Raw genomic sequence first — 24,204 nt, 5'->3', positions numbered from 1 at the left:
AAGTGAATGGGCAGAATGTCACTTGAGTATGTTGTACAAAGCCTAGACCATATTATGGAGTTTCGGTTTTAGCTGAATTGCAAAAAATGTTAACACCAAATCCACTATACCTGTAGTCTCCTAGATTATATTTAGAGGCCAGTGGGGAGAAATAAGAAATTTTGCAAGAAAATACTGCTTAAGAGCAACAAATTTTTCCTCATCTCACTCACACCTATTCTTGGCCTTAGAAAAAAACAAGAAGGCCTCACTGTTTTACTGATTCATCCTCTATCAACATCTTGCCAGCACCTATTTAAAACAAGTTGATCTATGGATTCTTTAAAGAAAACTTCTCTACACTCACTGTTTCAGATGGTGTCTCAAAGCCGCCTAGCTTCCTGGAATTTTTACTAACATCTGCAATAATTTTTAGATAGCATGCCTCCTGCTAACAAAACTTCTCTCCAAACTTGGCCCCAGAAACAAACTACATCATTAGTTAGGCAACATTTCCAGAATGCCCACTGTGTACACAGCACAATATTTGTCTCTTGGAGTCAGGTAAATAAGCTGTTGCTCACAAATTGCTAAAACTCAAAGCCATACATACAAGGAGAACAATAGAATTTTCCTGCCTTTTCCCATAACTGTCTTGAGGGAAAACAAGACTGATTTGCCATAGAGGGTCTGTTTTCCATTCAGAGAAGCACCCTATGGATCACAGAAAATATCTCCTCACAAAATCAAGTCCTCAAGATCATTCAGGGGTTCTGATTGCTATAGTCCTCCCTGATGTGTGGCAGTAATTCCATGAGTTTTCCCTTAGGAAGTCTCTTGACAGCAGCCACTGGCTCTCTTACTTATTCAAAGGGAATCTTGCTGTTGATTTTTATAGCCACAACAACTTGATATAACCTTCCTGCTTCCACTCTGCTCCAACATGTTGACAGATTCATTCATTAGCTGGACATGCCAAATTATCAAAATTTAGGAAGCATAAAATATATATGCCTAAATGAAGGCAAGACAGACCAAAAATAGCCTTCTAATCAGCTTTTAGAGGGGGTGCCGGTCAAAAGATCAGCAAACCTGCTAATGATTCATGTTTCAACATCTTGCCAACAAGACACTTTAATTGACCAATTTCCAGCTGCTGTGCCCAACAAACACTGCAGTGCAGTTCTAAAGAGCAGGATGGAATCTCAGCTACAGTCCTGCTTACATAGGATTGGGAGACAGCTCTGCATGCTCTTCCTCTTGGTGCAAAAAAAAAAAAAAAAAAAAATTAGACCCCCCCCCTACAGAATTCTATATGGAAGGAAGATTTGGAAATAAAAATGTATTCACAGTCTGGCAAGTGGATAGCAAAATATTGATTTTAGCTTCTTAAAACAAGTAAAATATGTGGACTTGGGAAAGAACTATGTGTGGGAGAGAATCGTATCTCATAAAATGAAAGGTGATAAAAGAAAAGCAGGTTGGGGGGAAAGCCAGCAGCTTCCTCACCACAAGCTCTGATGCTGTCAGGTGTAGTGGTTTAGTGTAGCTGGTGGGGAGATTCTGAGGACCACTGGCTAGTAATCTCACTGTACTGAGATGGTGCCAGCCCTGGGTGCATATTAGAGATAAATATAATAATGTGTTTTGGCTAAGATCAAGTGTAGTATCTGTTCTTATCAGTTTAATATAATATGTGGCTGAGCTGAGCAACCCCAGTGCCTGGAATTTCCAGGAACCCTGTGTCTATTAATAATATTGGTCTTTGTATTGTTTGTGTCTCAGTCTTATAGGCACAAAGCCTGCCTATCTTGTGAGAAAGCTTCTGAAAGGAAATCGGTTCCTAATGTAAAGTCTATGCTCTCTGTAAAAGGCACGGCAGCCTTGAGAAGGGAGGAAGACTTGGAGGACTTGGACTTGGAGGCAGAGGCCATGGGGTACTGGTCAATTATTTAGCTTCTCTGAGCCTCAGAGACCTCATTCCTAATGTTGGGGAAAGGATGCCTGCTCTGGGCTACTGTGAAAAACAAAAGGTATAAAAATGCTTCATAAATGTCATGTGCCATAAAGGGAAGACATGATTAACATGAGCCTGGCACTGCATACTTGCTGGTGCTCTGAGAAGGACAAATGAACAAAGCAACAAGAGACCAGTCTCTGCACAGTCTCCATGACTGGAGATAGATGTTCAATTTAACAGCCTTTCTATATGGCCTCTGGATGCTTAGAAAACAGACTATTCCCACAGTCCAAAGATACTACTGTAAAAGATCTCAGCATAAGTGAATCTCTAAGAGAGATCTTTTGTTTGATTGATTGGTTGGTTGGTGTTTGTTTTTAATGTATTACAAAAACACAGTCTAAATCACCAACTTTTCATAGAGTAGCTTCTTAAAATGCAATAGGCACATGAATTACCTGAGGAACTTGTTAAAATATAGATTTTGATTCTGTCTGTATGGGAGGGGGCCTGAAATTCTACATTTCTGACAAACTCCTGGGAGACGTCCATTCTGCTGGTCCACAGATTACACTTGAGGTAGCTCAGCTGTAAGAAGATATTTGAGAGAAGCCTAGAAGGATTTAAGATATCATGTAGTTTTAGAATAGAAAGGGCCTTAATTTACAACCCCAAATCTACATATGAGGACAGTGAGCCCTAGCCTTCGCTGGCTTGTCCAGCGTCACCAGATCTTTAACTGCCCCCAAAATCAGCCTCTGCCAGTTTGTCTATCATGCGTTTGGCCCTTTTGCCCTCAGGTTTCTTTTCCTGTCTCTCTTTCTGCTTCTTTTGTAAGTAAGAGAGGGAGGGAAGAAATCACATGACTGACACATGAACTATATCCTAGCTATGAATCATAAAATCTCTGACCTAGAGATAAGGGAAGCAGTAAGGATGAGTTTCCCAAGTGAAAAAAGCTAACCACATCCCAGAACTTAATGTCCCACAATGGCTCTCAACTTAAAGTGATGAGTGCTTTGTTCCTAAGGGTGGTCCCTGGTGCCTGTGCGTGCACCAGTAGACAAGGCTAAGCCCCATTGCAGTCTGCATTACATCTAGGGGGCATACTTACTGAAGCACCAAATACCTAACTCCTCTCATTAGAACCCTCAGAAGAAAAATCTCTATATCCAAGGAAGGGAAAGATTTTGAGTAAAAAATTTAAAACTTAAGATAATCCCCAACAGACATTCTTTTCTTGGACTATCTTCCAAAAAGGTACAATTTGCATTGAATGAACTTCAGCTCTGCTCTCAATCACACAAATGTATGAAAACCATGCTTTAAAAGCTACATTAAAGTTTCAGTTTCTTTTGATGCCAATTATCCAACCAGAAGCATTAAATTGGGAATCATTTCTTTATTCCATCTTTCTGTCTTACAGAGTTTCACCTAAGGATATGAACTAAACAGGGGGAAGGGGACTGGAAAAGTGAAGAGAATTGCTCTTTAAACACTATTGAAACTCAGCAGATACTCCTAAATAAACACCCAATTTGCCCTTTTGGAGAATTGCTGCATTTCTACCTGCAAATTTGATCACATATGGAGTATTTGAAGAAGAGTTTGCTCCAAACGAGGCTTAACACATACAAGGGAATATTTGTTTCACAGTGCTTCTATTATGGCAGTAAATATTGAATAGCAATGGGTACACTTCACACCATGAGAATTTTCCACTGCAGTCAGCACTGCACTCGGGGCCTTTCCCTGTTTCAGCATTAAAGTTTCACAAGGAAATTTGCCTACAATGACTGTGCTGTTGAACTCCATAAAAATGTCCTAGGTTATTTGGATTTTATTATTAACACGTATTTTAACACCCTTGTTAATATTAGAGCCCTAGCAAAATTAGGATTAAAATACCCTAGCCTGGTGTGTGCATAGCTCACTTTCATCAGAGACTTCTTATACATGATAAATAATGACATAGATTTAAGGGTTCAGAAAGCTTTTCTTGGATATAAATAGCTTCTTTCAGTTTGCCATTAATTAAATAACCTCCTACAGATATCTATGTGATACTTAAGAGCCCACAGCATTAATGTAACCCTAAGGATTTACCCTTCTCCTCAAAAGTCAGGTTTCTTATTTATTAGATCTTATAATAAATAAGAAATTTCACTGATCACAACATTTAGTTAACAGATTAAGAAATAATATTATATCATTCATATAAAGTGAAACCAATAGAAATGTGCTTTCATATTGCAAAACAGATATGTGGTCATTAAGTCTTGTTCTTCCATGGGTTACCAGGCACCCTAAGAGACTGAAGAGATGTAAGATGAGGAGAGGGAAGTATGGTAACTGTCAGCCCCAAAGATAAAAGACACTCAGGCTGTGCTCCCTATTGAACTTCCCTGGGAGCGGTCACTGGCTTAGAGCCCACCACTCAAATAATTTTTGCTACCTCGTCACCCACACGTCCAACCCTTCTCAATACACCCTTCTCTGCTCCCCTATACTCTGTGCCCAACCCCTCCTCTAGGTGGACCTGACACAGCATATTTAAAAACCTCAACAATCTAGAGAAGTGAGAAGGGGTCTTGGGGCTGGTGTACATAATAAACAGAAAGTTGAAGTTATCTCAGGGTATTTTGAAGTTATAAAGAACTGCAACAAACAGAAAGGCAAGAATGACAGGAATTTTCCAAGAACTACTAGCTGCCGTGTGCCAAAATACAAATGGGGCAACACTTCTTTCCAAATTGAGAAACTAGGACAATAAAAGAACCAAAGTGGCAAAAAATTTCTTCCAGGATTGAATGACTGCCACGAAAAGGAAGCTTATTCAGCCAAGCACTATCCTAGGTGACAAACAGAAAAGTCAACAGAACTGTGAAAATATAGGACAGGTCAATTGACATATAGACCATATCCAAAAATGCTATAGTTCAAGAAAGTAAAATAAAATACCTTAAAGCTATAAGTTTTTCCCAAATTGATCTGTAGATTCAGCACAATTCCAGTCAAAACACCAACAGGGCTCTTCCTGGAATATTACAGACTGTTCTAAACTGTATAGAGAAGTATAATGATCCAAGAATAGCTATGAATCTCATAAAGAATAAGAATGAAATGGAGGAATTATTTCAGATATGAGAACTCATTATAAAGGTATAGTAATAAAAACAAGGTGGTGCTGCTACTATAGAGATAACAAATATACCAGTGAAATAGAATTAAGGCTTCATAAACACCTAGCACATATGGAAGCAGGATCCAATAATGATAGCCAATATTAAAGTAGAATTCATGTCCAGGTGTGGTCACTCACGCCTGTAATCTCAGCACTCTGGGAGGCCAAGGCAGAAGGATTTCTTGAGGCTAAGAGTTCAGAGCAGCCTGGGTAACATTGTGAGACGCCATCTTTAAAAAAAAAAATTACAATTTATCCACTAGCATAAGGGTTAAGCACACAAATTCAAATGTGATAATGATAATTTATGTCTCATAGATATAAATACCTCTTGGTATTTATAACCTTTTGAAGCACCCTCCCCCATGGAATCACGCTAGCCCTGGGTGATCAACAGAATACTGTGTGACTTTCAAGGCTGGGCACAATGAGGTCTGTAGCTCCTGTCATGACTTCCTGGACCAATCTCCCTGGGGATAGCCAGCTACCACATTGTAAAGACACACATGTAGCTCCATGAAGAGGCCTGTTGGAGAGGAACATAGGTCCCTATCCAACACCCAGCAATGTGATGAACCACCTTGAAAGAGGAATCTCCATCTTCAATCCTAGATTCAGATGATTACAGCAATAATGTCACCAAGATATAATAGAGGTGTTGGTACTTTGTAGACACTAGATAAGTTAGAGACTCCACTAATATTGTCATTGTACAATGTCAGGGATTCAGCTGATGGTCATGATACAGGAAGCCCTATTCTGTGCTCAGAAGGACCCTGTCTGTATTATCTCTGCATTCCCAGGGCCCAGTAAGTGTTCAATAAAATACGTTTATCAAGTACCAAGTGTGTACCAAGCACTGTTCTAGGCAATGAATGAACAAATAAATACCTAAAAACCTCTTCCGCTATTCTATTACAGCAGTGCATAGCACTGAATAAAATCCTTGCATAGAAAAAGAGGAAAAATCCGGAACTTAGGCAAAGGAACTCTTAGACCAGTCCAAGTTTCCCCTCCAATAGAAAGCCTCATTCACCTGGTCTGGCTGAACATTTTGTCCTTTATATTTCTACTACTGAAATACTCAGGGGGAAGAAACATCATATAGGAAAAAGGTTAGATTAGCATAAACCTAAATAATCAAATCTTAACATAGTTCTTGTATAATTTCATCCAACTTTTAAACTTTTATCTCTACAGGTTGATTTAAGTTACATTGAATTTTTAAAAACAGTTTATGATATTTCTTTATATACATACTTATATTTATATTTATAATCATATTAGAATAGGTATCTTTGGTTTTCTTAATTTAACCAGTCCATCTAGAGGCAAAAGAAAGAAAGTTATTTCTTTAAATAACTTAGAAGATATTTCTGTACACTCTTTTGATGGTGGATGGTTTTGAACTTATGCAAATATGTTTTATACTGACATGAAAATGAACTTTTTCTAGTCACAGGTGTTCCTCATATTGCACATTCCTAACATGCAGGAAAGTTATTCACCATGGTTTAGTTAAATAACACTAATCACCCAATAACACGATTCAAATTTCAAACAGTATATACCTGTGAGAGCAATAATTACATAAAATATAAACATCACTACTGATTCTTCAGTCCACAAATCACTATACAAAACCAATGCACATCATGATCAATGACTGACATCACTTCTTTTACCATCTGTCAGTTATTAGTCAAACCCCATCTGTTATTCAGTTCACACATGGACAGGAAAGTGTGTACTTGTGTTTCTTCCTGGTCTACAAGTGATAAACCCACATGACATTTTACAAAAAAGAAATAATCAAAAGAAAGACTTGACCAACAAATATTACAGTGCAGCAAAAAAAAAAAAAAAAAAAAAAAGCAAAATAAATGTGATTAGAAGATTTAAAATGTTGGTGAAGATAAGATGAGACCCAGGCCTACAAAGGTATACTATGACCCATATTGGAAAATTCCAATGAATATAAAAACAAAGATAAATCCCTTCAACATTTTTTAGTTTAAATTACATAAAGAATAGAAAGTCACTTATGGCTGAAATGGAGCATTTACTTCTATTTTACAATAAAAAACAAATCCCAAACATTTTGGCTAACATTCAGGCCAAAGCAATGAAGTTAGTTGTCACATGAAAGAAACCATAATTACAAGGAGACTGAAGCAGGACCTTTTACTGCCAGTAAAGTCTGTTTTCATTGTTTCATAAGTCAGCATGAATTGATTAATGTTAAGCTCTCTGGTGAGGCTGTAGCTCAGATAAGATGCTGCTGTGAAATTCACACCCAGATTCAAGAAATATGAAAGAAATAGCTGACCATGGGAATGTTGACACGGCCACCATTCAAGAGACTCTAACGCAGCTGGAGAAACTTGGTGAGTGAGATTCATCAACATAAATGAGGTAAGCAGTTGAGATGAAAAGGCCCAGAGGAAGTGATGCTAGCAAAAAAACTTCATATTAAAAGAACTGCAAGAGATATTTTATAGCATTGAAAGTTCAAAGGATAAAATGTTGGAAGTTCATCCAAACTTAGAAAGGAGTATGACAATTTTCCAAGGCATAGAAAAGAAGCTCACTCTACATCGTAAGTTATATGATCAGTAGAAGGCGAGCACCGTTCAAACGATGCTTGATAAGTTACTTACAAAGAAATGAAACACTTTAGTTCTCAATGCTTCCAATGTTCTAAATTACAATGTACTAAATGAATATTGGTCTTTTTTTTCATTTCCTTATGCATTTACAAACAATGAGACAGTCTTCAATAATTTGACCAAAAAAAACCCCCAAACTTTGAGAACTAAAGTGGAATTAGTATGTTCCTAACACAAAGAAATAATACATGTCTGAAGTGATGGATACCCCAATTACCTTGATTTGATTCATTTACATTGTATACCTGTATCAAAAAATCACATGTACCCTATAAAGATATATAACTATCATATACCTATAAGAATTAAAAAATTTTTAAAAATTAAAGTCATAAAAGTTTCCCCATTGATTAAGATCTTTTTACAACCATCATTTTTACTGTCTTTAACTACCATGCAAAGTTAGGACCGCCTGGGTTTGGTAAAGCAGTGATGATGAAAGAGAAAAGAATAAATGTAGAAGATATAACTGATGTGTTGTATTTCAGTGGCTAAGTATATAGTTAAAAAAATTTAATCACCTTGACTAGCTGTATTTTAAACCAAGTATTTTAAGATAAAACAGAAAAACGACTTCTGCCTTTTCCCATGTAGGAGAGCACATTTTCTTTTTGATTCGTATACCCAAGAGTAGCAAAAGCACTAGAATAAGATTGAAGGAGTCCAGGTTCAAAACTGGGTTCCACCACAACTTCAAACAAATCCTTTTATTCATTCTACAAACATTTATTGGCAGACACCTGTTATGCGTTGAGCATACAAAACTGAACATGATGTGGATTTGGGCCTCAAAGAACTCATAGCCTATTAGGAGAGAAAAACCAGAAACAGTCACAATACAGTCCTCATATATATAAATCAGATTTAATCATGCCTACAGTTACTAGGAGGATAAAATGAAACTGTATGGAAAGTGTTTTGCTATCAAGCGTTATACTAACACTGTCTAGTACTAGTGTAATTGCAGCATCTGACAAAAATTATACTGGCTTACTCTTATCCAGTGGCTCTCAGTGTGGTCTTCAAACCAGCAGCATCAGCATCGCCAGGAAATATGTTCAAAATGCATATTCTTGGGCCCAACCCTGGACCTAGTGAATCAGAAACTATGGAGGTTGGGCTCAGAAATCTGTGTCTAACTGAAGCCCCCGAGTTTGAAAGCCACTGCTGTGTCTTATCTATTTAAGATCACAACACAGGTAACACGAACCCTACCGGGTACAAGACACTCATTTTCCAGTGATCAATGAGGAAATTAAAGCAGACTACAACTGAACCTTCTAATTGGCCAGGAAAATCAGCAAAAGTTATAATGAGTCAAAAGTCATAAAAAGTCCTCATGCCTGTATTTAGTCTATGACCATCTTGCTTCCCAAGTCTTTCCACTAAGATGAAAATTCAAATAGAGGCCCTACCCATAATAAGTTCACTGATGGTGTGGGCTTTGTTTTAAGTCTGCATTTTAAGTAAACAATACAAAGTATAGAAGCCCAAATAAACCTTTTGCTGAAAATAGCAAGTAGAAGACTATATTATTCCAATGAGGGGGACATGACTAACTCAATTTGCAAATTCATCTTGGAGAACTCCATGGATTCTATCACAGCACATTCAGGGGAATGTCCTCAATGTCAATAAAGGTTTATTCTTTAAGGAAGAAAGTTATTACATTTTCTACCCTTTCAAGGGTCATTTGAGATAATCCAACATGAAAATATTGACCATATTTTGAAAAATTTCACCAATTCCACAGGTTTCATAAATAGTATATTCCTAGACTAAATATTAAAAATTAACAGATCTATTTCATTTATACATGCATCTATCGGTTATCGCCTAGGGAATAAAGTAGCATAGCACAGATACTGATGACAAAGTCACCTTGAACCTACACAGGGCCTAGAATATGGTAAGCATTCAAAAGTATTTTTAAGTGAATGGAGTGTTGGAAAACATGTCTCTAGTGTTGGAAAACATGAATAGTAATGGTTACCATTTTTTTTTGGTACTTACCATATATCATAACCAAACCTCAAAAGAGCTTTGTGAAATAAGCACTAATATTTCCATCATGCAGATGAGGAAGCTGAGGCTGAGAAAAGTTTAAAGAAGGGTCAGTAGCATTCATTTAGTGAATGGCAAATTAAAAATTTGAATAGAAGGCCCTCTGACTCATAAGTCTTGCCAACGAGACTACAATGAAAGATAGGCCACTGTCACCTCTTTTTAATCTATGAAAGACAGAACATTATATGTACCAGTGTAAAGTCTTTAACAAGCCAAAAAAGAGAAATCCAAAGTGGTCTTAGAGAATGCCTGCTGCTGGTTTAAAACATTAAATAACCATATTGGAATCTGGCAGCTTCCTTTGCTTTCTGGGCTATTTATCTTTGCAATTTCAGTGGAGATATTCACTTGTCTGCTAATAGAATTTGCCCTTGTTATTGACTCGTTTATTTAGCATAGCAGGATTCCTGGAGCACATGAAGGCTTTTTGCCACTGGCCGAGGACCGTGTATTAGATCCTTTATTTTATTTTTAATAGAAGCACAGGTGCTAATTAGGTGCTCTTTCAAGCTGCCAGAGTAAGATTCCGAGGTCCCCAACTGCTGTCAGTCTCATCATCGTTAGCCCTGAAGTGCTCCTCTATGAGGAACTTTCCACACTTGACATGTCCCTGCTCTTTGCAAATTATTTTAAATGACTTCTTAATTAGAAGTACTACGTTGCCCATTGCTAATGAAGCAGGCAGGAGCTGCAGAGCAGTCAGGATATAGTGATGGTTCTGATTTCCCTTTTTTCTCTCTGAGGACCCCTGTTTTTAACTGAACTTATTGTGTCTACTTTTCAGACAGGGCTGCGTCTTTAAAAAAAAAAAATGTGAATTCTTTATCTCTGGGTTGCAGGTTTTTGCAGGCATCATAAAATCCAGATCTGGTTAACCTTATTTTAATGTTTTCCCCCTCAGCATCAGTGACTCCTGAAAGACATGGAGAGATTATTTCTTTTTTTTTTTTTTTTTGAGAGATTATTTCTTTCAGGAAAAAGTATCTATAGAATCTGTGTCTCTAACCCAGATAGTGATTCTTGTATGTTTTGCAAAGGTATCGAGCAGTCTGCCAAAGGAAGTGTTCTCTCATTAGGAAGACCTGTCAATGAGACCTGAGTAAGGAGGAAAAAAGAAAAGAAAAGAAATCCTTACCAAATGCAAAGAAATCCTTTATCCCCACAACAGATAGAAAAACATATGATACTACTACCTCCTTTTGTTAAGAATTTGTTTTGCTTTTTTATTCTCACAGATTATTCAAAATTTTGGCTAACAATTCATAAGCAAACAAAAAGAGAAGACTCATTTATCAATTTTATTTTATTTTTAAAATATGCTGCAGGTTATCCAACCACTTGACAGGGAAAATCATAACAGATTGGGACACATATTACAAGCTGGAAATGTATAGGTGAACTACTAAAAGTTCCCCCTCCTTAAAACACTGAACAAAAGTATTTTCAGACTTGAGAGGACTGATCAGCCCTAGTTTATAATCAAGGATAGACACTTCCAGAATTAAGCCATGCCAAATTCCCTCTCCCTCTCATGCCCTTATCTGAGTTGATGTCTGCCTACCACAGCTATCGCCTTCCTTTGAGGTCAAAGAAAACCTTATTCATCTTCATATTCATCTCCTCTTTTCACATAACTCACCCCCTGCACATCACAGTGCTTTGTTCATGGCAAACAAATAGTTAATACATGCTTGAAGAATAAATTGAAATTTTAAGGGCAAATTGTACTTAAAAATTGATGGCTAGGTCTAATGTGTCTCACCTGTTGCTTTCAACAGCAATACTAACACTGATTCAGCACTGCTACATTCCAGGCACTCTGCTAACTGCTTTGTATGCATTATCATATGTATTCATTGTGATGAAACCATGAAAAAATGTATTCTACCACTCCCATTTTAGAGAGAAGAAACAGAGGCTTCCAAGGGAAGATAGCTTGCCTCACATCACATGCTAAGGAGTGACAGAGCCAGGTTTCTCCTAAAAGGAATCACCAGAACACCCATTCTTAACCCAAACTAGGTGATGCAACATAACCCTTCAGGCTGTACCCTCTGCCTGGAGCTAAGCTTTTTCCAAAGCACATCTATCAGAAATCCAACCAGTTATTAACTAAGCTTAAAATCTGCTGAGCATCAGGAAACTTGTGGGAAAACATAAGCTCTCATCCACCGGTAGCTTGTGAGTGCTTTTCCTCTGCCACCCACAGCCACACAGCCTTTAACACAATGGTTCCTAAAGCGTGGTCCCGGGATCATCTGTATCAGACCCAACTGGGCACTTGCTGAATATACAGATTACTAAGCCTCACACCAGACTTCATGAATCAAAATTCCTGTAGTGGGTCCCAGGAGTACCTAATTTTTAATAAGTTCCCCAGGGAATCGATTCTTTGGCACATTAAATTTTCAAAACTATTGCCTTAAAGCTGAGGTTTCTCTTGTACACAAAGTCACTCTGTTCCTTTCTTTTGAGTGCAGGTGGTAAGACATGAGTCACATCTCCAATGCTGTTTTCCTCATCCATACTTTGAGGAAAAGAATTTGGCTTATGAAATTTATAGGCAAGCCCATGTTTCATAGATGAGGAAACAAAAGTTGAGATAAATTAAGTGATTTCCCAAAAATGAGGTTTGAAGGCAAGTTTCCTGATTCTCAATCCTGGCTTTTTCTCAAACTTAATTAAAATCATTAGAAGTAAATAGTTCACTACTGTTAGATAGCACTTAGTAAAGAGTCTGGAGAAATGTGTAATAGACTAGCTAATCAGATAGGACAGGTGCTGAGGAATAAAGGAAAGAAATCATTGAACTAAATTTAAAGTGATGTGCAATCATTCTATGAGATTTTTCCACTCTAACCCATAAATTTACTAAAACAATAAAAGGTAGAATTATGTCGCCTTTTATTACAAAGCCCTATATTTATGATTTTATGGTGCAATATGGAGACGTACAAGTTAGTTATTTCAGGGTTTCAGGAGAAACCCTGCACCTTTAATAACAGCACATAAAAATTCTTGCTGATATTTTGTTTTTGTTTTTATTTTTAAGGAAAAACCCACTTTGAGTAACCCTCAGTATGTGCCACTGCTCACATCATACTTTTTACTTCATCTTTGGTTTTATTTTTATATCTTTTTAAATTTCTAAAAATCTTTTTACTCACAATATGAAAAAAATCTTAAAATAGCCAACTATAAAGTAAGAGACTGCCAATCATAATATCTCTTTCATTTCACAAATTATCAGCAAATTACATTCATTGAAGTAAGAGTTACCCTTTTTCTGGCAAGTTCAAAACAAAGCCAACAAATTAACTTTTCAGAAAAAAATAAATGTTTAAAAATATCCAGATATAGTTACTTAGATGTACAAAAAATAACCAACTTAACTCTAGAATTACTCTCAGTCTATTTCTTGAGTCTATGGACAGCCTTATTTATGGGGTAGTTTGAAAGGAGATGGCAAAAGTTTCCAGCTACCCCACGATCTTTCTTCTTTGTATATACAATGATATTTGAAATTTCCATTATGAAAGTCTTTCCAGAAGTGCCCATTCCAGAACTCAGCTGTTGCCTAGGAAGCTTCTTTATCTATCATTCAAGATCAGATCTTCAAGCAGAGAGCGGAAGACAGATTGCTATCTCAAGGGTGGATGAAGTCAGCCATCAGCAAATCTATGGGTAGCTTCAGGTTACCAGGCACTTTGACTAGAGAAACAGGGAGATGACCAGGGAATTAGATCCTTTGAGTTTGAAGAGATTAAGAACCCTCCTGGAAGGCTTAATTCTAGCCAACTGACAACCCTACAGCTAGAGTAAGACCTATTATATTCTGTACCATAGAAGTTATTGGCCTACAGAGATGAAAAAATTGGTTTTTTCCTCTAATCCTTGCTTGAAAAGATGTGAGCATGGAGAAAAACGTGGATAGAGAACAGGGAAGGCTAGTAATTTTTTCCAAGGCTACAACCGAAAATTAAATAGTTCTTACTTCTTGAGCACTTTTGTCTGGTTTCAAATTAAGCTTAGAGAATCTTGAGATACCATGCCAAAGAATACCAAAAAGATCCAAAGAAAAGCCAAAGTTCATGTAATTATTTAACTTGAAAATGTTGGAGACAGAAGTTAGTGTCAGTACCAGTCACTGGAAGCCAAAGTATTAGCAAACTAATCCTCAGAATGTTTGAAATAGAATTTGGTTAGTTCCATGGATTTGGCAAAGTTTGACTCTGTGACAGGCCAAAACAATTGGAATCAATAGAAAAGAACAAATTTCCTTTTCTTCACCATATGGCAAGGGGGAAATCTTGTATTGACTGCATGACCACACAGACTACGGTCTTCCAGTGAAAAGGGTAGTGGACCAAGCACCCAATTGTGCATGTCTATGTCTATGTCTATATCTGTCTATATCTAAAGCTACATCTATATCTCCTTATCATGGAGATGTTTTCTAAGAGGAGACAAGATGAAAAAGTAAGATTCTTAAGCCAAGAAGAAAATGGAGTAATGATGAATGCAGAAATAAGGCACTACAACAAAAACCAGCAGGACAGCAGGTGCTCTGGGCATGGTAAGAAATGTTCACAGAAAGAATGAGTAAAAAGTAAACCAGCCTGGATATCCTGGCCTCCAAAAATTAAAATTCTAAAAAATTCCCACATTATAAAAAGGTGGACCTCACATAGAGAATGAGAAGCCTAGTTATGTAAAGCATTCAGCTACTAGATTGGATATTGTTTCCAGTTTTTATAGACATAGTCATGGGATGACTCCAACTTTGCTACTTTCCCTTCTATCTTTTTTTTATTTCAGCATATTACGGGGGTACAAATGTTTAGGTTATGTGTATTGCCCTTGCCCCACCTGAGTCAGAGCTTCAAGCATGTCCATCCCCTAGACAGTGCACACCACACCCATCAGGTGTGTATATATCCATCCTCTCCTTCCCCCTCCCACCTGCCAGACACCCGATGAATGTTACTATTATATATGCACTTAAGTGTTGATCAGTTAATACCAAATTTGCTGGTGAGTACATGTGGTGCTTGTTTTTCCATTCTTGGGATACTTCACTTAGTAGAATGGGTTCCAGCTCTATCCAGGATAATAGAAGAGGTGCTATATCACCATCCAATCTTAGGAAGACACATTTGTATATGCAAAACACCCTTTCCCCAAAAGGCAAACACTAAACTCACAAACATGACTCTTCCTTTTGCTACTTTTAATATGATCAACATATCTCAAAATAACTTGTCTTATGCCTGATTTCCTTATCTGCATAGATATAAATTATTGTTCCTCCCTCCTATCTCACTGGATTGTTTTTCAGATGAAATTACAACTCATATAGGAAAGCACTTCATAAAACACAAAGCAATGTATCCATAGAAACTATTGTCACTGGTATTGATGAACATTTATGCAAGACATTCAGGCAAGACCAAACAATGAAAGCATGTGATAGTGGAAAGCTGATAATAGCAGTTGGAACAGTTAGTCCTCTGTCCCACTCTGGTTTCGGTTTTTGCTTACTATGCCTGCACAACTATTGTCTATTCAATCACGCCTTTTGGAGTGCAGCTTTGCACTAAGTTGATGATATGTCACAATTAATCCAATTTTTTTCTTAATCAGTGTGCTCACACAGCATGGGAGTTCCAAGAATCAGAAGTAAATTGTGAATTGGCTTGTGGGCTGAGAACATAAACATTTTCATTACCCAAGAATGATTTCAATTTTCTATTGCTTTCCAAAAATTGCTTGACAGTGTGAGGCTATAGATTATTAGGATATCATGCACCATATTTTTAATTAAAATTAAATTCCAATGATCTGTCAGGCAATCCAAATGAAATGTATAATGTAATAAATTCCAGACCTTAGTCTCTCTCTCTCTGTCCATTACAAAATTGCACTAAATTGCCCCATATATTTCCATAGCTATAGAGAAATGTTTTTAGAAATCTATTTTCAAAAAATTATCATTCTAAGAAGTACAAATATATATAAATATTTATGTATTTTTTGAAATTAACTCAGAAGAAAAGTACAAAACATACTTTGGATTCACTGGGAATGTTTTATGTGTTAATGAACATAATTCAGGGACACCTGTCCAATTTGTTCAGTATTTTTTTTCCACCGGCAGCAGTAAAGTTATGCACCCAATGTGATATGGTAGATAAAGTGAAGGTCTAGAGGTCACGAGAACTGTTTTCTAGAATTTACTATGCCACCAAATTGTGTGTGACTTCATTTAGCATACATCATCTCTCTGGGACTTAGAATCCTCTCTAAAATGAGGCAGGTAGACTCCATCACATGAAAAGTACCTGTGACTGTCCCTACTTTACTTCTAATAACTGTGCTCTACCTTTTCCATAATAATAGAACCTCCTAGTTTTATCTAATTTTGTGACTATTCAGAATAAAAACCTGATTTCCCATCTTCCTTTACAAGTAGTCATGACCATATGGGTAAGTTCAAGCCAAAGGCATATGAGTAAAAGTGACTGTCCCATATACAGCAGTAGTATGCCCACCATTCCTATGTTTCCTTGCCTGCTTCCCACGGGCTGGAAGGCAGACCTCGGATGAGCAATCTTGAACCACATGGATGAAGACAACATACTCCAGTGATGGCAGAGCGACAAGACAGAAAGAGCCTGAATGCCCGACACCATGGAGCTGCCATACAGAACCTAACATTTAAATCTGACCTACAAGAAAGAGAAATAAACTTTAAGTCGCTATTATTTGGGGGGTGGGGTTTGGAATAGCTGAACGTAAGTGCTATGCTCCCTCTCAGTTTGGAGGGTAATAGATGTAGTGAAACATCATAAGGTTTTGAAAATTATATAGACCTGGATTCAGTTGTGACTCTACTGTATGACTTTGTGAAAATTCCTAAAAATTTCTTTTAATCTGTATTTTCTCATTTCTAGATCATGTAAAGAAATTGTGCCTCTTAGGTTGCTCAGTAGTTGGTAAGTAAGCTATAAGGGGTTACTGTGTGTCTATTAAATGATATAAATAATAATTTTTCTGAGAAGAACCTGGTGCCATTCAGTTTTGCATTGTTTTAGAATAATTTATAGCTCACAAGACACTAAACTATTACCACATAATAAACTGGGTATTTAATCAGCTGATAAAACTCTGAGACCTCTGAATATGTTTTAAATACAAACTCCTTTGCCCGTATTCAGACCTTAATCTTACAATCAGAAAGAAGTGCTGTGTTCCAGTGTAGAATAGAAGATCAGGATCTCTGAGCTTTAATCCCGTCTGCTCATAACTTTTGAGTAGCCATTGAGTTTGCACATCACCTGGGATGATGAAACAAAGGTAGATATTTTTGCCAAACTAGATACTTAAAGTTTAGAATAATATAATTTGATGATAATATCAGGACTGCTGAATACATATTTCCTTTGTGGAGAATTTTTTTTAAATATGCCATCCTGACATCATGCTAGACTTGACAATGAACAGTTGAATCCATCTTGCTCCTCTGCACACCATTCTCTATTGTGACAAACTCAGCCAAGTCAGGCAGTAAGAAAAGTAATCTAAAGCTTCCCTCAGGGGAATGTGCCTTTCATCCCCCCACAGGCAAATTTTAAAACTAATTTACTGAACACCATGAAGATTTTTTTCACCTTCTCCGTGAAATTCCAGACATTGGCTTAGAATAGAATTAAATTGCAGAACTGGTTGCTTTTACCTGGGAAAGAAATTTTTTTACATTTGTTCTGAAATATTTTCCTTCCTTAGTAGCAATAGAGGTTAGTTATCACTACAAGCCTTCACCAAGAGGAGTCAGCACAAAAACGTTTCCCCAGAAAGTCTCTGACTAGACATCTCTTCTATATTATGACTTACTTGTGTGGTTGAAAATCTATAATCCTTTTTCATCTTAAAATAAATACCCACCTTAACCTTCAGGAGATTTATAAAGAGTTTTGAATTATACTTCAAACAAAAAAATTAATGGATAAATGTTGAAATCATTAAACATTTTTTACCCAAGAAATAAAATTACTCATCCCAGGCCATTGTTGTGTGATATATCGGGGATTCTTTGCTCATTTTTTTCTTCAACTAGCATGCATAAGTCTTTTTGTCTACCTGCTTGTCATCTTTCTGTCAAAAGATTTCTCACATCATATTCTTTTTACCTCTCAAAACACTTCACTTTAAAATTTTATCACAGGATTTTCTAAGTTTTTTTTTTTAGGTTATGTCACATAGCACAAAATGTAAAAAGCTCCTATTTTTAAAAAGTCAGCCTTAATAAAAAGAAAAAAAGATTAAACCGACTATCCAGAATATCTTTCTGAATTGACTCTATAATCATTCTTCTTAAAATTTCTCCTACAATTCTAAAGCTTGGTAGACATTTGGCCTCATTAAAGTTCATGTGACATAACTATAAAAACAGAGAGAAAAAATGGAAGATGAGGACTTCTTCTTCAGTCCTAAATCCTTTCCCTGAGGCTCTCTTGCTTTGTACCAGGAGAATTTCTGCTGGAAGAGTCAGTTTATACTGGAGTTCATTCACCTTGACATTACGAGGCCACTGTAAAAAAGAATCACACCTTCATAGTAAGTCCCACCTTTCTCTTTGTTTTCCGACCTCTTATTGGTTTTCTTGCAATTTAAATGATGAAATACAACCAGCAACCCTCTACAAACAGATTTTTGCTGTCTTCATTCAGGGCTTACTGTCACAGCCCCTCTCTCAGGTCTAATGGCAGTCCGTAATCAGAGGAGAGAGCAAGATGATCAGGTTACCGGCTGGAGAGCAGGTGGCGAGGGTCAACACAGAAATGGCTCCCAGAACTCAGGCCAACATTTTGGTGGGGAGAGACAGGAAAAGGAAGAATATCTTTTAGTCTTGTGATCTGCAATAGCTAGAAAATAGACCTGCATGTCATCCTACAAAATTTTAAAGGAAAAGAATCCATTTCTCCTCCATTTGTGAGGATTTTCCCCCATATCTTTCACTATGGGCATATTTTCTCCTTCAAATCACACAGATTTTACCACATCCCTGAATGCTATCTCTGGAGCTCAATGTTCAACAAAAATGGAATGGGTAATAAAGTTTACATTTAAAAGTACTTATCTAGGATTGAATTTAGAATGGTTTTTCCAAATGTAAATAACTAAAGAGAGAGAGAGAGAGAGCATGTGTACAATTTAGCAAATTTCTCTGAGAGAGTTGGGTTAAAATCACTTTGTTATATTTCTGCACTTTATAGTTTCATGGGGTCAAAAGTGGAGCAGATTATATATCCAGCTCAGTTGTAATCATCAAGCACTTGAAAACTCTTAAAAAAAAAAAAAAAAAAAAGTCATTAACCTCCTGAGCCTAAAGAGGCAAAAATAGTGATGCGGAAGGCTTGACAGGGGAGAGATTATTGATGAGTTAGTAGCTCTGGGTTTCATCCTCACCACTGACTTTAATCCAATCCTAGCACTTTAGTAGTCAAAGCCTACAACTGTGATTACGGGATATAGATGGTTCAACTCAGTGCAGAGTTATGCCACCAGATCAGTACTAATTCTGGGCTCTGGGCTTTCATTCCTTCATTCATAACCAGTGATGGTTTATTTGGTTTGCATTAGTTTATATGAGCTAAATGTGAGAAAACCAAAAGAAGTAGGGAATAAGGGAAGAACTCCATCTAATGTGTTTTAAATGCCTGTTACATACACCTTGTTTGTGCTAATCCACGATATTTATGTCAACCGGATTTCACAACAAGTAAACTCAGGCTCAGCTAGGCTATGCAACCAGCCAAGATTGCATCATTAGTAAATGAAAGAGCAAAGAATGGAACAGAGATCTCTCTTAAACTAAAATCCATGCTCCTTTCATGATACCAAGTTTCTCCCCAGAAGGCTGCTTTTGTATTAGATTAAGACATAAAATCAGTTTTAAGTGGCTCTGAGCACAATAGGTGATGACAATTTTCAATGTCTTCCACAAAAACTTTGAAACAAACTTGGTTTTTCCATAACAATCACAGAAGTCATTTTATGTGTCTGACAAATGGGTCAAGGTATAGGGCACAGACCCATTGTAAAATGACCTTGGAGTAAGAAGAGACAAACAAAAATGCCAACCAACACTATGATGTACTCACTACTAGACAGTGAGTAATCATTTACAAAGACCTAGATGAAGACCTTAGTGGACCAGTGCTTCCTCTTCCTATTAACATTTAAAATAATAACTATAATGAAAAGTTCATGCTTGTCAGATCAGAACATTTCAAGGCAGCATGACAGCATTTTGAAGGTAACAAACTATTTTTAGGCAAATTTCCTAATTCATATTTCTTAATATCTTATCAAAAATGGCTTTTCTTTCCCTACCTCCAAGAGACTCCAGAAGTGTTTTAATTTTATAATATTTATTCAGTGTTTTCCAAATGGAAATGGAAGGAAATTTGCCTTAAGAGATGGCTCTTTCTTGATATGTTCCCCAAACCTGTCATATCTATGCTTTGATAGCATGTTCAGAATGTTCATATCTTTCAAGTGCAGTATATGAGCGCTCAAGAAAGGCTGTGACCCAGGGTCAGCCCCACATTGTGAGGAATTACAAACTCCTGGTTTACTGTCCTCACCCATTCTTCAAAACTGACTCCTACCCATAGTGCCCTCTCAACTTTTCAATTAACACCTATTTATGTTTTAGCTTCTACCAAACACTGATAAATTATCTCTAAAACCCAACTTTCAGCAATTTGAACAATCTCATCACTTGGAGACCAGCTGACAAACATAAAACCACTGGAGACCGAGAGGATGGAGCAAGATGGCCAAATAGAAACCTCCAGCAATTGTCCCTCTGCATGAACACCAAATTCAACAACTATTTGCACAAGAAAGCATTTTCAGACAGCCAAAAATCAGGTGAACGATCATACTACCTGGTTTTAACATTATATCAAGGAAAGAGGCACTGAAGAGGGCAGAAAAGATAATCTTGCATTGCCTATGCCACCCCTGCCCCCTCCCCCTATAGTTCTGCACCAGCACGCCCAGTAGAGAGAGAATCTGCATGCCCAGGGGGAGGGAGAATGAAGTAATTATAGGACTTTGCATTGGAACCCAGGGCCACCCTGGTACAGGGGAACACAGCACAGGGCAGAATTCTGCCCAGTGCTCATGGAGGGAGCATTTAGATCAGCCCAGCCAGAGGGAAATCCTCCATCCCAAAGCCCAAGTTCCCCTTAACCCCACCACCAGCTGAAAAAAGTAGCATGGGCCTGGACAAAATTTGTAAGGCAGTCCAACCACAAAGGCTACAGTCCTTGGGCAATTCCTGTGATTGTGCTGGCTCAGAGTCAATGGACTTGGAGTGCACATTACCCAGTGAGATAACAGTGGCAGTGGCCAAGCCAGTGACTGTGTCACCCCTCTCCCAGCTCTAGACAGTGCAGCAAGGGAGAATCTTCCTCTGCTTGGGAAAAGGAAAGGGAAGAGTTCAGAGGACTTTGTTTTACAACTTGGGTACCAGCTCACCCACAGTAAAATAAAGTACCAAACTACTCCTGAAGTCTCTGAGTCCAGGCTTTAGTTCCTGGAGGGTCTAGGCTTTCTGGGCCTAGGCTGGGTCAGAAAGAAACATGCTGCCCTGAAGGCAAGGACCCAGTCCTGGCAAGATTCACCACCTGTTAACTAAAGAACCCTTAGGCTTTGAATAGACATCAGAGGTAGCCAGGCAACAATCAACACTTTGCCTGGTAATCCAGGGGATTCTATATCTCACCCAATTCCACTCAGGTGGTACCACCAGGAGTCTGAAATAGTCACAGCATTACTGGTCTTGGGGCGCCAGTGCAGATACAGCTACAGTGACAGAAACTAAGCTTACAGCACTCAATTTTCTTTGAATATCTGGAAAGCCTTCTCAAGAAAGACAGGTTCAAATAAGCCTAGACAGCAAAGATTAAAATAAGTACATAACTCTTCAATGCCCAGAGATCAACAAACATCCACAAGCATCAAGAACATCTAGGCAAACATGATCTCACAAAATGAACTAAATCAAGTACCAGTGACCAATCCTACAGTGATAAATATAGGTGACTTTTCAGACAAAGATCAAAAATAGCTGTCCTCTTTAACAAAGAGATTGAAATAATTTTAAAAAGCAGAAATTCTGGAGCTGAAAATTCAATTGGCAAACTGGAAAATGCATCGGAGGTTCTCAACAGCATAATTCACCAAGCAGAAGAAAGAATTAGTGAACTTGAAGACAAGCTATTTGAAAATACACAGTCAGAAAAGAAAAAAAAAAAAAAAAGAATGAAGCACACCTACAAGATCTAGAAAATAACCTCAAAAGGGAAAATCTAATAATCAAGCTCCCAAAGGTCACAGTTAAAGAAAAGGTCCTAAGGGCAAAAAGAAAAAAATGATAATATATAAAAGAACTCCAATACATCTGGCAGCAGACTTCTCAGTGGAAATCTTACAGGCCAGGAGACAGTGGCACAACATATTCAAAGTGCTAAAGGAAATAAGCCTTAACCCTAGAATATTATATCCTGAAAAAAATACCCTTCTAACATGAAGGAGAAATAAAGACTTTCCCAGACAAACAAAAGCTGAGGGATTTCACCAACACCAATCCTGTCCTATAAGAAATGCTAAAAGGAGTTCTTCAATCTGAAAGAAAAGCATGTTAATGAATAAGAAATCTGAAGGTATGTAACTCACTGGAATGGTAAGGACACAAATACAGAATATTCTATTGCTGTAATTGTGGCATATAAACCACTTAAAATATGAGTAGGAAGGCTAAAAGGCAAACCTATCAAAAATAACTATAACAACTTTATGAGACATAGATAATATTATATAAAAAGATATAGATGGAAACAACAAAAAGGTAACAAGCAGGAAGGAATGAACTTAAAGTGTAGAATTTCTCTTAGATTTCTCTTTATTGATTTTCTTATTAGTCTGTTTATTTGTAAGCAGAGTTGTCATATGTTTAAAATAATTAGTTATAAATGTTTTTTTCAGGCCTGATATCAATCTCAAATTTAAAAATAAACTAAAACAGATACATAAAAATAAAAAGCAAGAAATTAAAATATACTACCATAGAAAATCACTTTAAACAAAGGAAGACGGGAAGGAAAGAACAAAGAGAGGACCACAAATCAATTGAAAATCAATAGCAATGTGGCAGTAGTAAGTCTTTACATACCAATAATAGCATAACATTGAATGTGAATGGACTAAATTCATTAATCAAAAGACATAGCCTTTGCCTCCGGACTTCTCTGGGGCCAGCAGCTGCCTGAGCAGGGGCCAGGGGCCGCGGGCTCAGCCGACGACCATGGGCTCCGTGTCCAACCAGCAGTTTGCAGGTGGCTACGCCAAGGGGGCGGAGCAGGCACCCAAGGAGGCGCCGGAGGACGCGGCTAGGGCTGCGGACGAGTTGCAGTTGCTCCATGGTGCCGGCATCTGTAAGTGGTTCAACGTGCTCATGGGGTTCGGCTTCCTGTGCATGACCGCCAGCGCCGGGGTCGCCCTCGACCCCCCTGTGGACGTCTTTGTGCACCAGAGTAAGCTGCACATGGAAGGCTTTCGGAGCCTGAAGGAGGATGAGGCAGTTGAGTTCACCTTTAAGAAGTCTGCCAAGGGCCTGGAATCTATCCGAGTCACTGGACCTGGTGGGGTGTTCTGTATCGGGAGTGAGAGGCGGCCAAAGGGGAAGAACATGCAGAAGCGCAGATCAAAAGGAGACAGATGCTACAACTGTGGAGGTCTAGACCATCATGCTAAGGAATGCAAGCTGCCACCCCAGCCCAAGAAGTGCCACTTCTGCCAGAGCATCAGCCACATGGTAGCCTCGTGTCCACTGAAGGCCCAGCAGGCCCCTAGCGCACAGGGAAAGCCAGCCTACTTTCGGGAGGAAGAAGAAGAGATCCACAGCCCTGCCCTGCTCCCAGAGGCCCAGAATTGAGCCATAGTGGGTGGGGGCTATTCTTTTGCTATCAGGAAGTTTCAATGAGCAGCAGAGTGGAGAAAGTGGGGATAGGGTGGGTTAGAGGGTGGTTGGCACTACCATGTATCTCAGGCCGGGTTCATGGCATCACCCCTTCTTCCTTCTTGGTAGGGGGAAAGGGTGAGGCAAAGGAACCCTACCCATGCTCTATCCAAATGCAAGGGAGGACTTTATGGGGAAATCACTCTAGAACCTGAATGCTTTATGTGAGACTCCATCCCCGAATCTCTAGCTTTTGAAAGTGGCCTGGATAGGAAGTTGTTTTCCTTTTAAAGAAGGATATGTAATAATATAA

The 24,204-nt window shown here is 38.0% G+C and overlaps 1 non-coding gene and 1 pseudogene across 1 annotated transcript; both read left to right on the top strand.

Moving 5' to 3' along the window:
* Positions 1–1,611: 1,611 nt before the first annotated feature.
* Positions 1,612–1,805, top strand: LOC142874861 (U2 spliceosomal RNA). The gene has a single exon (XR_012922447.1). It is a non-coding gene; the product is annotated as a U2 spliceosomal RNA (small nuclear RNA).
* Positions 1,806–23,237: 21,432 nt separating this feature from the next.
* LOC105864866 (protein lin-28 homolog A pseudogene) lies at positions 23,238–23,921 on the top strand (annotated as a pseudogene).
* Positions 23,922–24,204: the final 283 nt, after the last annotated feature.

Source organism: Microcebus murinus, chromosome 1 (genome assembly GCF_040939455.1).
Source record: "Microcebus murinus isolate Inina chromosome 1, M.murinus_Inina_mat1.0, whole genome shotgun sequence".
In the NCBI taxonomy this organism is placed as follows: Eukaryota; Metazoa; Chordata; class Mammalia; order Primates; family Cheirogaleidae; genus Microcebus; species Microcebus murinus.
Note: the sequence above shows the minus strand (reverse complement) of the source record. Positions and strands in the feature narration are given on the sequence as shown.